The sequence below is a fragment of the Cupressus sempervirens genome, chromosome 5 (genome assembly GCF_028749045.1).
Source record: "Cupressus sempervirens isolate cs-2001-9-10 chromosome 5, ASM2874904v1, whole genome shotgun sequence".
Lineage (NCBI taxonomy): Eukaryota > Viridiplantae > Streptophyta > Pinopsida > Cupressales > Cupressaceae > Cupressus > Cupressus sempervirens.
The window spans coordinates 659496055-659513757 of NC_143122.1; the positions used below are offsets into that span (position 1 = coordinate 659496055).

The 17703-nt window shown below is 33.9% G+C and overlaps 1 pseudogene; it reads right to left on the reverse strand.

The window, feature by feature from the left end:
* Window positions 1-756: 756 nt before the first annotated feature.
* Window positions 757-9125, reverse strand: LOC149557614 (pathogenesis-related protein PR-1 pseudogene; annotated as a pseudogene).
* Window positions 9126-17703: the final 8578 nt, after the last annotated feature.

Genomic DNA, 17703 nt, shown 5'->3' on the forward strand with positions numbered 1-17703 from the left:
AAAAGCAGAATATGTTGGAGTCACTTCAACTGGCACACAAGCTTTATGGCTTAGAAAGCTTCTTGAAGAAATTGGAGAGATATAGGTTCAGCCTACTACGATTTTTTGTAACAACATAAGTGCCATTAAATTGGCCAAGAATCCAGTTCATCACTGCAGGACCAAACACTTTGATTTGAAACAACATTTCATCAGAGATTTGGTACAAAATAAAGTGGTTGAGTTGAAGTACATCAGCACAAAGGAGCAAATTGCAGACATCTTTACAAAGGCAATTGCGAAAGGTCAATTTTTGGTACTCAAAGATAGAATTGTTAGTCCTCTCAGCATCAAGGGGGAGTATGAAGATTAACGCCAAGATTGCTATTGCTCGGAAATAGAAAATTCCAGTTCCACCACTGTTCACAACAATTAAAATTAGAACTTTCATGCATAGTTGTTAGATTGCATGGTTGTCGGCAATTTTTTAGTAATTTCTAAATTTGATGGTTAATAATGCATGCAATCATGTTGAAGATGCCATATAGAACTTGATATTAGGTAGTAGTTTTAATTAGTTATTTTCTAAATAAGTATACCAGCAGTGGTATTAAATGTAATGGTTTTTTGGAATAGTATAATTTGCAATAAAAAGGTTGTTTGATTCTACTCTAAAAAAAATAGAGTGTACTCTGTTTCTTCATTGTTGGAGGGTTGTTTATTTTGCTTGTTTATCATCTTTGTTGTTATAGATTGGATTGTGCAGGTGTTCATATTCTACACAATATAGTTGCCTGGGGGGTCATAGCTGCATATGATCCATGTGTCATTGTTCTTACATTTGATAATTGCACACCCAACAGTTTTTATTGTCGCCCACACAATTTGAGAATAGTGTATACAATCTGAGCCTGTGCAAGTGTTATTGGCATGAACATACCACTTTTCTTCATCAATCCAAGCATTCACTGCCTGTAGAGGTGTCCAATTAGGGCCACTTCCCAGAAAATATTTTCACCGTAGGGCGTGTTAAGTTTCCAGGATTTGTTACAAATGTAATGGCATTGCCTTGTAATCAAGTATATATTTTCCATATGCAACATCCTCTCATTTATATTGAGCATGGGTGAATGAATAGACATGTCTATTCAATAAATAGATAATTAATAATACAAACTTAATTATGTTATATATATATCTCTCAAAAAATAAGCTTATATCTCACATAATAATATATCTCATATATAATTATATGAATAACCATAGAGTTATCCGACAGAAGATACCAAAACATTAACACTCCCTTTTAGCAAGGGAGGATAAACACAAAAGAAATATTACACCATTGGTAATATCTCAAAAGTTTTCCACCTTTAATATCGCATACGATATCAAGAGTATTGATCTCTAGAATATCAACATATGATATTCATCAATTACTCAAACTTACGGTAAGATATCACATTTGATATCAAGGGTCTTGATCTCCCAAAATATCGACATCTGATATTTATCAAGTACTCAAAAAAAAACAAGGCTTGATATCAAGAGTATTGGTCTCCCAGAATATCGACATCTAGTATTCACCAAGTACTCCAAATTATTTAGATATCACATTTGATATCAAGAGTATTGGCCTCCCAAAATATCAATGATATTCACCACTTACTCAAAATGTTTTTAGATACCACATTTGATATTAGGAGTATTGGCCTACTAGAATATCAATGATATTCACCAAGTACTCTAAGAGTAATGGCCTCCCAAAATGTTGAGATACAAGACATTCACCATTTACTCAATTTATTTAATCTCATAATACAAGTTGATTATAAGATCGTCACCTTACAACAACTTCTCCCAAATACAAGTGATGATCATTTTGGAAGTCGTCACTTTCGCATGATGCACACAGGGGATAGGCCCATACATAGTCACAATCCTCATAACTGTGACAACTTATTTTAATATTAGAGAAACCAGCTCAACATGGTTTACTCCCTCTCAATCAATAAGATCGGGTTCACTGAAAGTGAATCAAATAGCATCCTCAGTCTTCTCCCTCTCTTTCAAGATTTCCTCAAACTCCCTTTTCCTATAATAACATTCTCAAAGGAAAAGATAAAGGCAAATAGCTCATATAGAGATATAAAATAAGAATGATAACATTAGTTTGATGTTTAACATAAATGATTAAACATAACTCTTTATTTTATATTTTCAATAATAAAATTAAGATAACATAATACTTAATTTTATTCATAATATAATACTTAATAATAATCAATTCATTTCATATCACATATCAACCACACACACACACACACACACATACATATATATATATATAATGAATTAATTGAATTATAAAATTGGAATAAAACATCAAATATGTCATACCTTCACCAAGAATTCATTTTGGTACCTATCCTCTTTCCACTCAATGTATTACATAGGGAGTTGATTTAAAAAATATATTATTCCCTCTTTGGTTTCATACTTACTAAACTGTTTGGTTATAGCCTCGATGCCTTGGTTCTCATGCAAATTCGATGACTAGTCCTCTATCTGTTTGATGTCATCCACGTGTTTCCTGCTCAAAGAAAAGTAAACACATAGACTTGATTGGTATTTCAAGTCAGATATCAAAACACAATCTAAATAAAATAATATATGCGATGCCACGTGAACAAATTTGTAGGCGAGACATCATTTGGTGGCTTTAGCATCACACATGTTATCTCAATTTGTCAACACATCAAGTACTCCCTTATCCTTAGTCAGGACCCAATATTAATTCAACAATATTCTTCATATTGCATGTGGCATAGAGGGGTTCCGCTCATTTGTAGCACACCTCCACTCGTTACCATAGGGTGCCAGATCATATCTGTTAGAAATAGTCAATAGTCATGCTGTTATAACCAAACAGCAAGTATGCCACACATTTCCTATTAAATTGGTAACAAGATAGGAATGTCCTCCATGAAACTAGGTCATACAACATTATCCTAAGAAGATATGAATGTCCTCCTTGATACTAGGTCATACAACCTTATCACCTTATCCTCTAGAATCGTCTTCTCATCTCATGGGCTCTCTATATATAGAGGCCATTGCATAGCCTTGTGGCAATTAGTTTTGAATAAAATTTGCTTCTCTCTTAAGTGTTTATTTCTATTCTTTCATTGCCAAGTATTTGTACTTATTTCAGATCTTAGTAAATCTTAGATCTCTTATTTTTTATCATGGTATCAGAGCTTGGTTTAGCCAAGTTCAGCTGGAGATTTATTTAGAAGTTCAGCTAGAAATATTGCTAGAGGGTTTTGTTAAAGGAATATATTGATGGAAATGGTTTGTTTGCAGGGCTGTTTTTTTTAGAGTGATATTTGGTTGCAGGGCTGTTATGCTGCTGGAATATTGTTAGATTTATTTGAAGGCTGATTTTTTTGCTAACATGGGTTCTTCAAATGAAGTTTTGCCTATCTTTGATGGAAGTGGTTTTGCAGATTGGAAGATTGCAGTCAAGAATGTTCTAAGAGAGAAGGCTTTATGGAGGATAGTAAATAAAGAAATTGGGGAACCTCAACAAACTGATAAAGAAAAGGAGTTGTGGAAATGTAAGTTGGAGCAAGCTAGAGGTATTATTGGTAAAGCTTTGAGCCCCAATCTAAATAGAAGATTTGTTGATATTGATAACTCAATAGAGCTATGGGAGAACTTAGAAAAAGATTATAAAGATGCAGACATGGCTAGCACATTTAGTATAGAAGAAAAATTGATGAATTTAGATCCATCTTATTTTGAAAAAATGTCTGATTACTTCAATGAAGCTACTTTTTTAAATACTCAGCTTAAAAAATTAGGTGCTGAATATGCAAAAAAGGATTTTCAGTTGATTGCAATGGTTGAAAGTAAACTTCCCCATCCATATAATGTTTTTAAGGAATCAAGGAAAAGGGTTCTTCAACTAAATCCCAATACCCCCTAGCAAACTTTTGATCAATTTTGCAAATCTGTTTTAGATGAAGAAGTTCAACTTATTAAAGAAGGGCATATTAAGAAGAATCATGCATACACAGCCAAAAGTAAATTTTTTAGAAATGATGGAAAAAAGAATTGGAGAGGAAATATAAAATTTTGAAATTATGAAGGTTCTAATCATTTTTCTAGAAATGATGGTGCAGAAAAGCAAGCTGGAAGAAAGCCTTTTATTTGTAGGTATTGTGGAAGTGAGAATCACATGGAGAAGTTTTGTTTGAAGAAGAGGGACAGTGAAAGGCAGCAATATAAGCCCAAGCAAGAAAGGTTTAAGGATGGAAAGAAGGATAATCATAGTTTCGTAGCTATCTCTTTAAAAAGGCAAGAGAAATCAAATGAGGAGGTAATTGCTACACCTAAAAGTAAATCTAGTGTTAAAGGGGGATACTTTGCTTCAGATTCTAATAAAGAATGGATTTTAGATTCAGGGGCATCATCTCACATGACTGGGGATAGATCTTTGTTTATTGATTTTTATGAAGGGAAGAATTTAGATCAAGAAATTTCTATTGGCAATAAAATGAAACTTCCAGTTTTAGGAACAGGAACTGTTAATGTAACACATGGGTCTTTGAAAAATGTTTTATTGGTTAAAGGATTGGGGGTGAATCTTATTTCTATATACAAAATAGTTCAAGCTGGATATGAGTTTTTTGTCAATGCTGATCAAGTTATTGTTAGAGATAGAAAAGACCCAAGCAATATAATTGCTATTGGTAGAGTTGATCATGAAGAGAATCTATTTAAATTTGTGCAGTTTCTTGATGATAAAAAGACACTCTCTCATGCTTTTATTGCTCAGACTGATTATATGTCACAACTTTGGCATGCTAGACTTGGACATTTAAATTATAGAAAATTACAAGATATGGTTAGAATGGATATGGTTAGAGGATTAACAAAAATTTTAGCTTGTGAAGGTGTGTGTGAAGGTTGTGTATTAGGGAAACATCATCGAGATCCTTTTGATTCAGGTAAAGCATGGAGAGCTAATCATCCATTGCAACTTATTCATAGTGATTTATGTGATCCAGGATATCCTTCACTTTCAGGTGCTAGGTACCTTCTCACTTTTATTGATGATTATAGCAGGAGAGTATGGGTTTATTTTCTTGAAAGGAAAAAAGAAGTGTTTGAAGTATTTCAAAAGTTTAAGGCATTAGTTGAAAATCAAAGTGGCAAAACAATTAAATGTTTAAGGATAGATAATGGGGGTGAATATTGCAATTATGCTTTTGAGTCATTTTGTGAAAACTATGGTATTAAGGTGCAAAGAACAGTTCCTTATACTCCTCAACAAAATGGGGTGGCTGAATGAATGAATAGAACTCTTTTAGAAATGGCTCGTTGTATGTTGCATTTTAAAAGTTTGCATAATAAATTTTGGGGTTTAGCTATTTCTTGTGCTGCACATATTATAAATAGAATCCCCACCAAAGCTCTCACAAATATCACCCCTGAAGAAGCATGGAGTGGTAAGAAACCTCACATTGGATATTTTAAAGTATTTGGGTGTATTGCTTGGGCACACATTCCTGATGCATAAAGGGAAAAGTTAGAACCAAAGAGTCATAAGTGTTTGTTTATGGGTTATAGTGAAGAATCAAAGGCTTATAGGTTATATGATTTGACAACAAACAAAGTATTTATTAGTAGAGATGTGAAGTTTGATGAGCATTCACAACTTATAGCCACTCCTTCTCACTCTACAACACCAAATGCTTCTCATTTTTCAGATATTTTAGGAGGAAATGGAGACTACATTGATGAGGATGAGTTGTGCACTTCTACAAATGATGAAAATACTTGTGAAAACAACACAACTAATGCTTGTAATCAGACATTTTCTGCAGGTAGTAATGATGAAGAAGATAACTTTTCAGCTAGCCAAAAGACAAGGAGTGTTGAAGAAATATATAGGAAAGGCTAAAAGATCCAAGGGAGGAATGGTAGTGCTCTCATGGCCAAAGTATTACAAGTAAATGACCCAAGATCATATGAGGAAGCTAGAGGGAAGAAAGAATGGGAGCAAGCTATGGAAGAAGAATATGATGCTTTGGTGAATAATAAAACTTGGCACCTTGTGCAACTTCCCAAAGGTAAGAATGTCATTGGTTGCAAATGGATTTATAAAAAAAAATTTAAATCAGATGGTGCTATAGAAAAATTTAAAGCTAGATTGGTTGCTAAGGGATTTAATCAAAAAGAGGGTGTTGATTATGAAGAAACTTTTGCTCCTGTCATTAAAATGAATACAATTAGAATTATTCTTTCTTTGGCTACAAGTCTTGGGTGGCATATTCATCAAATGGATATAAAAAATGCCTTCTTAAATGGAGATTTATATGAAGAAATATATATGGATCAGCCACTAGGTTTTGTAGATCAACAACATCCTAATCTTGTTTGTAGATTAAAGAAGTCACTTTATGGGCTTAAACAAGCACCAAGAGTATGGAATGAGAAGATTGATAGGTATTTTCAGCTTCATGGGTTTCAAAAATGCAAATCAGATCCAAATCTTTATGTGAAGAGAGTGCAAAATGAAATTATTATTGTTGCAGTTTATGTGGATGATTTACTCATAGCTGGACCAAATATTGGGTTAATTAGTGATTTCAAATCAGATCTTAAAGGGGCATTTCATATGAGTGATTTGGGTGAACTGAATTATTTTCTTGGCTTGCAAATTAGTAGACTTCATGATGGGTTATTTATCTCTCAAGCAAAATATGCTTTGGATCTTTTAGATAAATTTAACATGCTTGAATGTAAGCCAGCCCCTACTCCTTTTCAATCTGGAATTAAGCTTACTAAAGAATGTATTTCCAAGAAGGTGGATGCTACTTTATATAGACAGCTTGTTGGTAGCTTGGTTTATCTAACACAGTCTAGACCAGACATTTGTTTTGCAGTCAATTTGGCATCTAGATTTATGCAGGAACCAAAAGAAACTCATTGGTTGGCTGCCAAACGAATTTTACGATACATTCGTAGCACCATTTACTATGGCATTCATTATAGTTACAAGTCTTCAATTTTTTTGACTGGCTTCACAGATTTAGACTGGGGAGGTGACATAGATGATAGAAAATCTACAGGTGGTTATATTTTTCAGCTCAGGTTAGGTCCAATTACATGGAGTAGCAAAAAAAAAACTACTACATCATTGTCCTCATGTGAAGCAGAATATAGAGCAACAAAAGAAGCTGGAAAGGAAGTAGTTTGGATTCGCAACCTTTTATTTGAGCTTGGTTTTGCACAAAGTTCAGCTACTCCTTTGTATTGTGATAATCAAAGTGCTATTCAAGTTGCAAATAATCTTGTTTTTCATGCTAAAACAAAACACATTGAGATTGATGTTCACTATATTCAGGATCTTGTTCAAGCAAATTTTGTTAATCTTCTCTTTTGTCCAAGTGAAGATCAAGCAGCAGATATATTTACTAAGAGTATGCTTGAGGCCAAATTTTTGAAAATACGAGGCATGCTCGACATGATTGAGGTGAACATTAAGGGGGGATAGTCATGTCATGTTCCCCTCTCTTTCTTTTGTTGTAAATAGGTACCTAACAAGGCTGAATGCCGGGACCTATCCTATCTATATTTTTTATTGTAATTTCTCCCATACATTATCATTAGTGGTAGAAATTAAGGGAGGATGTTAGAAATAGTCAATAGTCATGCTGTTATAACCAAACAGCAAGTATGCCACACATTTCCTATTAAATTGGTAACAAGATAGGAATGTCGTCCATGAAACTAGGTCATACAACATTATCCTAAGAAGATATGAATGTCCTCCTTGATACTAGGTCATACAACCTTATCACCTTATCCTCTAGAATCATCTTCTCATCTCATGGGCTCTCTATATATAGAGGCCATTGCATAGCCTTGTGGCAATTAGTTTTGAATAAAATTTGCTTCTCTCTTAAGTGTTTATTTCTATTCTTTCATTGCCAAGTATTTGTGCTTATTTTAGATCTTAGTAAATCTTAGATCTCTTATTTTTTATCAATATCTAAGTAGGAATCGCTTCATATATTGCTGGAAGTCATGGACTTTTGACACTTTACTTGCACCTAAAACTCTTAGTCGAATTTGCAGACCCACCTCTGATCTGCTAAACTGAAATAAGAGTTGATAGAGGAGATACAAACTTGGCCAACCACGTATAATGGTATTGCAGATTGTATATTCACAAACATCGAATAATGTACAACAATCTCTATAACCAATGACATTATATCACAGATATATTCAAATCGTTTACTTTCTGAAGATTATAGAAATTGAATTTATTAGTAATATACTGCAAATGATAGTCTCCTCTTCTATCATTTTATCATTTAATCTTTCCAGTTTTCAATCGACATTGGATGCAATGACATTTAGATGAATCTACCATTATATAGACTACTCCGCTTCAAGAGATCTTTCGCAGTACACAATTTTCTTATCCCAATATCTTCTTATCGCTCTCTCTAGATATTTATTCATTCCCTCTGTATCGTATATGCATCCATATTCATCTGCTACAGTAATTGTAACATATCTCTTCTTTAACCTGCTCTGATATCATGTTAAGTTTCTGGGATCTGTTGCAAATGTAATGACATTGCCTTGTAATCAGGTATATATTTTCCATATGCAACATCCTCTCATTTATATTGAGCATGAGTGAATGAATAAACATGTCTATTCAATAAACAGATAATTAATAATACAAACTTAATTATGTTATATATATATATATATATATATATATATATATATATATAATAATAAGCTTATATCTCACATAATAATATATCTCATATATAATTATATGAATAACCATAGAGACAGAAGCTACCAAAACATTAACAGGACGAGTCTTCTGAATGCTCAAGTAGGCAGTCATTTCTCCTCTTTCTCGCATAATTACGAGCATAGGTTGCAACTGTGCGGTTCCATGTAAGCAATGAAACTCCAACTGCTTCTCTCGCCTTGTTCTGAGGCTCAAGGAATTGCTTTATCGTCTCTGAGCTACTCAAGCCTTCTGCACGACTTAATAACCCCACCGCTAAGAGAAATAGGATTAGGCGCCAAAATGAACCCATACTCAACAAACTCAACCTTACAACCTCAAAAAATCAACTAATAACAAATCGATTAGAAATTCAAATGTTTTACTTTTAAGAGAGATGGAAATATGACAATTCTGTACATGAAATTTCTTCTTATATTCAGGGACGATATGGTCCAATCTTAGGTATGAAGATTTGTCTAGGTGGTCTTCCAGAGCAAAGAATAATTCTAATCCTTATCACTTTAAGCTATCAATGCTTCAGTTCTACGCTTTATAGTTTCATCGCCCTGGCCTTGTTATGCCACCTTTTGAGAGTCTTTTTATCACATCTTTTATAATTTGAAGCGTGATTTGGCTTTTAATTTTTTTATTCAGCCTCAGAATTATTACGTTTGGCATTAATTAATGAGGCCGATGCTGAATAAATAAGTTGCTTGAGACATTTGCAAAATCGGTAACCACATTCGTGAGGATTTAAGAGTCTGATATTGTAACGAGCATCCTGTCCAGTAAATATTATCTAATGATTATCCTATTTCGCACATGGGCGTCCAAACGATCTTTGTTTCCGCTTTGTTGGTTAATGGTTAATGTTAATTTATTTGGCAGGAGCACACATTCTTGTGGCATAAGCTTTGACTACGTATATCTTTGCGCTGGTCGAAAAGTCGTCATTGCTTCTGTTTGAATGTTTTGCTGCTGTCATTAGCGAATGCATTTCGCGACTATGTTAACGTCGACTGAACTTATACGTGGCTTGCCTTGTGCTTTGGTTCTTGATTCACTTTTGGTTATCAAAAGATGGCAGATCCCTATCTTTCAAATGTCCTAGATGGTAAATGGAGTTTTATTTTTAGTGTTGAAATTGTCCCGCAATAAATTATTTACTATATCGGTTTAGTTAAGTTGATATCATATTTGAGCATAAATTGCAACTATTGTACATGAGACAATTTAAGTTTAAAATTTTCCATCAATCTGTTAAAATAATAAAAAAATTGTGTTTTAAGCACATGTAAAAGTACTTTAAGTTATTAAAATTTTGAAATTTATTAAAAAACTAAATTTGATACAATTCTTAATAATAGTGTCAATGGGCCCTTGGTCTACTAGTGAAGTTGAATGGTTCACAAAGAGCCCACCAAGGATCAAGTCTTGCTGAGTGCAAGGCTTCAAAAATATTTCTTAAAATGAAAATTTAAAGGAACAATGAATGAGAAGTTAGGTTTTTCATGGAATGTTGGGTTTTTGGAGTTGTTTTTAAGGAGATTACTATTTTCAAGATGGGTGATCACCAAGACTCTAGAGGTATTTATAGGAAGATTATTTATTATAAGAACAGTGGTTGGTGAGTCTATGATGTTGTTCATCAAGGTTCCACTATTTTTTGTATGCAAAATTTTTGTTGACATTCACTAAGGCTAGCTAAGAGATTTCACTCTAAATTTGTCTTATTTTTATATATAAAGAAAAGCATCAAGAGTATGCTAACCCGCAGTATAAACAACAAGCACTAGACATTGATAAACACTGCATTAACAACACCTAGTGTTAGTCATCAAAGATAGTAACTTAGGTCTACCTCTATTAAAAAAATGAACATTTGAAAGTAGAAAAACAATCAACCATAGTTTGCATTGTTAAAGATCACCATAGAACAAGCTCCCCATACTAGCTGCTTTCCTCAACCATAAATAAGAACAAAGGACCTAGGTGAGCCCTTTAAAACTAAGAACAAACACGTGGTTAGAGGAAGAAAGGACACAAAGAGGGGTAAAAAAACTCATCCACAAAAGGTCAAATAACCAAACTAAGGAAACAAATAGCCTATCCTTATTTCACCATCATAGCTAGAGGTTTGAAGCCAACAAAACCACCATTTTGGATCTGAAATCCCAAAGATCTTTTGGCCTACTACATACTCTGTTACCACCTCAATAGAAATAGGAAACAAAAAGATCACAAAACCAACAATCAAACTTCCAAAACATCGATGCTATTACTAGTGGTATTCCAATTACCTTCCCCTTCACTATGGATCACCTCCACCATCAAAACACAAGCTTGAACTCCACCTCTATAGGAGGCAATCCCACCATTAAAAAAAAATCATAGAGGAAGTAAACAACAAAATCCAAGTCCACCACCTGGGTAAGCATATATTTCTTGTAAACAAGAGGGATGACGAAGCCTTTTGAATAAGGAACCAAGTACCACATGAAGGGGGAAAGTGAGCATAAAGAAAATGTTCAAAGGAACATAAACACCAGTCAAACAAGTTAGCATTCTTTCTCATCATAAATATGCACTTCTTCTCAGAAATTGGTCATTGATCAAGAAGACTACACTGACTAAAATAGAGGAATCATTGGGGTATCAAAGCATGTTGAGGCCTTACCCACCAACTAAATGGGGATAGTAGCATCACATCTAGTCTCATCAAGCTTAGCCTCAAAGAGTTTTTTATCAACATAGAACTAGTCAAAAAATTCTTGGGCACTCCAACTCCTCCCCATATTAGTCACATAGTTAATCATCCAAACAACAATGCAACACTACTTCCTCTTATTCCAAATTAGTAAGTAAATCTAAATATGATTAATGTCAAGAAAAGAGGGAGAAAATTCCTTTGTTGGCTTCCATATTCAGTTACCTTGAGAAGTAAAAAAGTCACCAGAAAACATGGATGCAATGGAGTTCCAAAGAGTGGAACACAACTCAAACCCAACTAAAGAAGTTAAAGGTTAAACATAACATTTGAATGTAGCATTAGGGGATGATTGAGGACTTATCAATCATTCACCACAATACTCTAGAAATAAGAATTAACCATGAACAAGAATAAATTATGGGTAGAGATTTGGGATCAAACCCAAATAATGATAGTATGCATTTGTCCATTCTAGTACCAAAAACCACCAAAACATTTGAAATGGGTTGCAAAAGCACCCAATGAAGGGCACTTGATAGATCCCCTTGTTGGATCACTCTTCATTGGCTATAGACAACCCCTAGGCAAGAAACTCCCCCATGATTAGAGTCAGAGGGAAGAACGGGTTTAGATAGCAAGAACCTAAGGAAAGCAAATCCAATAGTGTTAGGAAAGGACATTGTCATAGAAAATGGTGAGCCATATCTATAGCTCCCAATCTTGATTTTACCAATCATTCTCCATATACACAAGCACTGGGTTCATAGAGATTATACAATAGTAGTAGAAGGGCCAATAGCATTAGACGCCCAACCATAGAAAAAGATAATAAACCACCAAGATATGGCACTCAAGATTTCCAAAGCCATATGGGAAAAAGGCCCCAAACTCTCTACAAAGAGCTTAAGAAAATCTACCAGAGAAACTAGATCCAATTTCAAGTATAACAAATATAGCCATGGGTAAGAGAGAACCCCCACTCCAAAGATACAAACTCCCAAAAAAATTGTTGCATCACCATCTTTATCATCTTCATTATCCTCTTCCTCAACACTTTGAGCCCCTCTACAATACCCCTATCATTGTAAGAAACCCTAGTTTTCAAACCTCCACTATCACTCCGTCTTCCACCCATATTGTATTTTCTATGCTCTTTCCATGATTTTTTTCTAGGTTTTGAAATTAACAAGAAACCAAAATGGGGGTTGACCTATAATAGAGAATTTTTTTTCTAAAGACTAGTTCACAGTCACTACCATAAAATTATCAAATCCCATAAGCATAATCATAAGGTAAATACTATAGAAAACATCCAAAGTATTAATAATATACATAAACTTGGCCATCAGATACAAATTGCTCATAATACCAATTCAACATAAAAAGCCTAAGGGGGCCCAAAGGCTCAAAGACTAACTGATTAACATAAACAAAAAGAAATCAAAAAGCACAATGGTAGGAGGACCAATCACTAGTTCCTTAGGTTCTCCAGTAGGAGGCAAAGCTAGTCATCGGCTAGGAATCCATTTAGTCAATGAGTAGTCTCCACTTCTCTTTCATCCATGACACCATCCTTACTAGTTTGCATGAGGTAGAGCGTAGTGGTCTATGAGTGCATGACACACAATAAGAAATTAGCAACCATGCCCCATTTATCCTCTAGGTCAATATTCATTTTGATCAGATCTACAATAGACCTTTCTAACTTCTCCACCTTAGGGTTTCCTTGCATTTTGTTCTTTGTTTCTACCATGGAATATTTCAGTTGAGTGTGCTCTCCCACTGTACCTTACCCTTATCCTCGCATTTGTCCCTAGTGATCTCCACTAGGGTGCAGCTACCCAGATTACCTATTCTAATAAGAGAAGTGACCATTATCTTCTCCTCCAAATTATTAGATTTTCTAGAATTTGGGGTGATGGTATTTGTTTTGAAAGTATCTAAAATCTTAGAGGGAAGACGACTAGTTTGAACCTCCTCCATAACATTGTCATTTTTATCCTCACTCTCCATAATTAATTCTAGTGGTCAAGCATTTAGGTATAGGGCCAAACTTTTGTTAATGAAAAAGGTTAATTTCATTTCATTTATATTATATTACCTTTTCTCCCTTCTCAAGATTTCATTTTACGCACTTATAATTTCCATTTAATAATTAATTAGTAATTATTAAATGTCATTTACATTTTAGGTTACCCCTTTTAAGTTTTTGATACTCTTCTATAAGGATTAATCTTTTTTTTTAGCTCTCATCTTTTTCATTTCTAAGAATCTAATTTGCATATTTTTCAGAGAAAAACCCTTGCCTCTTCTTGCCTTTTTTCTCTCTCTAATTGGTTCTTACATGCCGATATTCTTCATGCTTTATGGTTTTTTATCTCTCTAATCCTTCATGGTATTAGAACTAGATCTATTGTAGAATGTATGATATTTGGAGAAAAATAAAAATGAGGATTTGATAGAATAGATCTAATCTTTTTAGGTTTTTTTTGTGAACAAAGTGAGGATTCTTATTTTCAAAGAACATTGAGGCCAAATACAGGTCACAATTGGATTCGGAAGGCACCCCCATTTTCATATAAAGTGTATCAATTTTGGACACTGTTGACCTAGGAAACAAAAAAATTTGCAGTAGTTATAAACCATGACAGTTTATTTTAACACCACTATGGCCACCAACAATTTTTATTATATATATATATATAGCTAGTTTTGGGTCCCTATCAATTTTTTGTGATATCCTAAGCATATAGTGGTTTTTTTCAATCCAAAAGAAGCAATAGAAAGCTCTTCTTGAGCACTCTTTGGATTCTCTATCATTTTGCCAATATTTTAAATACTAGGTATTTTTTATTCATATGTGAATCATTTTTTCTTTTCTCTCATTTACGCATTCTTCATAGTAGTTGAGGTTAGTTTTTTGTATTGTGAGGGGCCTTTTGTATTATTGTTTCTATTATTTATATCAATAAACCATTTATTTTTTCAAAGATAATCCAACACCTTCTAAAAGAATTGCTAATACGTCTTCTTTTCTAGAAATTTTGATCCCTCATAACTATCACATATGAAAGACCTTGATGACATGGCTTCTCTAGTCAAAAGGTTTATGTTCTTGTTTAGATAAAGTACAACCACTTTTACAAAGGCATTTTGAGGTCATCCAACATAGAAACAAGATGGGTGAGGTAGTAGGATTGATTACTTTATAGGCATCTAACAATCTACAATTTCATCTTGATGGGTACACTACCTCTCTAGCTATGTGGACCAAGCTTGAAGCTTGTTTGGTACAATGAATGAGTTCAAGGAACTTTAGATAGAGGCAAAGATTACCTCTCTTGTGCTGGACTCTTTTCCTTCCATTGAGGAGTTCTTGATGAAGTTCAATTAATATAGATATTTATTTCAAGGTTGTGAGAAGACCAAGATTGACATTGAGTGCATTTATTATAGTTTTTCTAAGGTTTGTGGAAACTTTTAGATTTTTGCTTCTATATTCTACTCTACCAAAGATGCTTTGGGTAATAGATTTACCATGGCATCCTTTAAGGTTTTTTGTAATCATTTGACACACAAAAAGCTAAGAACCCTCAATTAGATTCTCTCATGGGCTCATAGACTTATGCATTGTTAGGTCAGCCATCTTTAGGGACAAAAGAAAAGACACAAAAATCTCCTTTTATAGAGTTTGAGATTGATTCTACCACTCAGAGTTCATCAGGGCCACCTCATCCTAAGAGCTTGGGTAAACCAAAGAAAGAAAGACCAATGTGTACTTATTGTAATAATACAAATAATGATGAGTCACATTTATGTGAGAAGAAGTTAGATGGCTATGCCTAATAGGTTTTAGATTTTACAGCTCTCCTTCAAATGAGAAACATTGATATTCCTTCTACTTCTCAAATATATTCTTCATCACCATCATTTCAATCAGATGGTAAAGATATATGAAAGTGTCATGTACTATGTGGAAGTACTATTCCTCATTCTTCTAGATGGTTACTAGATTCAAGTGCTTCACACCATATGGCATCTTCTTAGGATTCGTTCTCCTATTTTGAGGCTTCTCCCACTCCACTTATTTTGATGGGGAACAACATTGTTATGACTATATGTGGGAAAGGTTCTATTAACATTGATGATGGTACATTTTATCATGTACTTTGCATTCCATCCTTGTCCTCTAAAATTCTATCTATTTATCAGCTTACACATAGTGGGATACAGAAGACACTTGAGTTTGTATAGGATTCAGTTCACATCAAAGATAGTGAGACAAACGATATTATTTCTACAAGGACTATTGATCATGCTTCCCACCTATATTCCTTCTCACATTTTTGTCAACCATCTCCACTATCAAACACATGCTCTCTCCTACATCACAAGAGAATACTAAGGTGAAATCACATTGCTTGGACTCATGTATTGTTCTTGATAACTTTTTTGTGACTTCTACATCTCCACCTACTATTCAGATTCCATCTCTTGCATATCATTACTCTTCAATGTTGCCTACTATTTCAGGTCTAGTCATCAAGCTATCTACTATATTTGTTGAGGATATATTAGAACACACACATCTCCTCTCAGATGACTGATTCAACGCACCTATTATCACACCTCCATTGGATATTCCATTTTGTGATTCTCATGCTTTCTCCTTTGAGCATCAGCTAGGACCTCCAAATGCACCTTATATACATGGGTTCTATCATCCTTGTCCACGACCTTTGTTTCCTTTAGATTGTAGAAATATTAGTATTTTCATCAATAGAAGAGTTCTTCCATTCTGGTGGTATATGGAGTCTCAAGTTTCTAGAGATTCCCTTGAGATGTTTCAATTGTGCATCATTTTCTATCTCTTTTTGGAGTAGATTTTTTCCCACTAAGCTTTCTCTATTTCTCTATCACATAGAGATTTGATTGTGATTGGGTACCTCATTAGGCCTTTTTGCTAGGACAAAAAGTTTTCTTTTAGCATTGTAGTTTCCTTGCATTATTTGTAGCTATATTGTTGCTCATCTTAAGTGGGTGGGGGGGTGGGGTGCGGCCGGGCGTGGGGGGTGGTGGGGCGGGGGGGGGCTGTTAGAGAAAAATGGTTAATTTCATTTCAATTATTAAAATGACTTTTCTCCCTTCTTAGGATTTCACTTTATGCACTTTTAATTTTGATTTAATAATTAATTAGTAATTAGAAAATATGTTTTACCTTGTACATTATCCCTTTATGTTTTTGATCTCCTTTTATAAGGATTGATCTTTTGTAATTATCGCTCATCATTTTCATTTTTGGGAATAAAATTTGCATAGTTTCATAGCAAAACCTTTTGCATGTTTTTTCCTTTTTTTCATCTCTGTGACAGGTTGTTGCATGCAAGTATTCTTCAGGGTTTGTGGATTTGGATTGCTCAAATCCTTCATGTTACTGAAGCCAGATCTTTTGTGGCTTGTTTGGCATTTAAAGAGAAATAATAAGGAGGTTTGATATAAAATATTTGGTGTTTTTAAAGTAGTTTTTATGAAAATAGTGGCATGTTTGGTTTATAGACCAATTTGAAGTCAAATAGACCTTGTAGTTACATTCATAAGTTGTCAAAACTCCCATTTTTCCATAAAGTTTATCAATTTTGGATCTGATCTATGAGGCAAAAAAAATTTGCATATTAGGGTTGTACAACCTCTAGCACATATATTGAGACACTCTTTTCAAAAAAACTAAAAAACTAAAAAGAAAAACCACAATGGTCTATTCTAAACTGCGTGGTGTTTATGTTAACACCACTATGACCACTGATGGTTTTTTATTTTACTAGCCCACTCCACCACTTTTCAGTTCCTGCTACTGCACTCTAGTCACCACCACTAGTAGCTCCTATGCTCTACTCAGCCTATCATATAATTAAAAGCACAAACCTATGTCACCCTTGTGTAAAGGAAAAGGCTAACAAAAGTATAATTGTTCAACTTCAATGACATAAAACTAGTATTATTATTTAGAATTTGAAAATGAAGTAAACTAATGAAATGTGTAGAAATGGAAGAAGTTTAGGATTATAATTTTTAATAATCATTTGCAATCAAAATTGATGTATTTTCCATACTTTTACATATAATTTTTTAGTTGTTTAAAAATGTTGAATATTAGGGGTCTAGTTTCCACCACAAAACT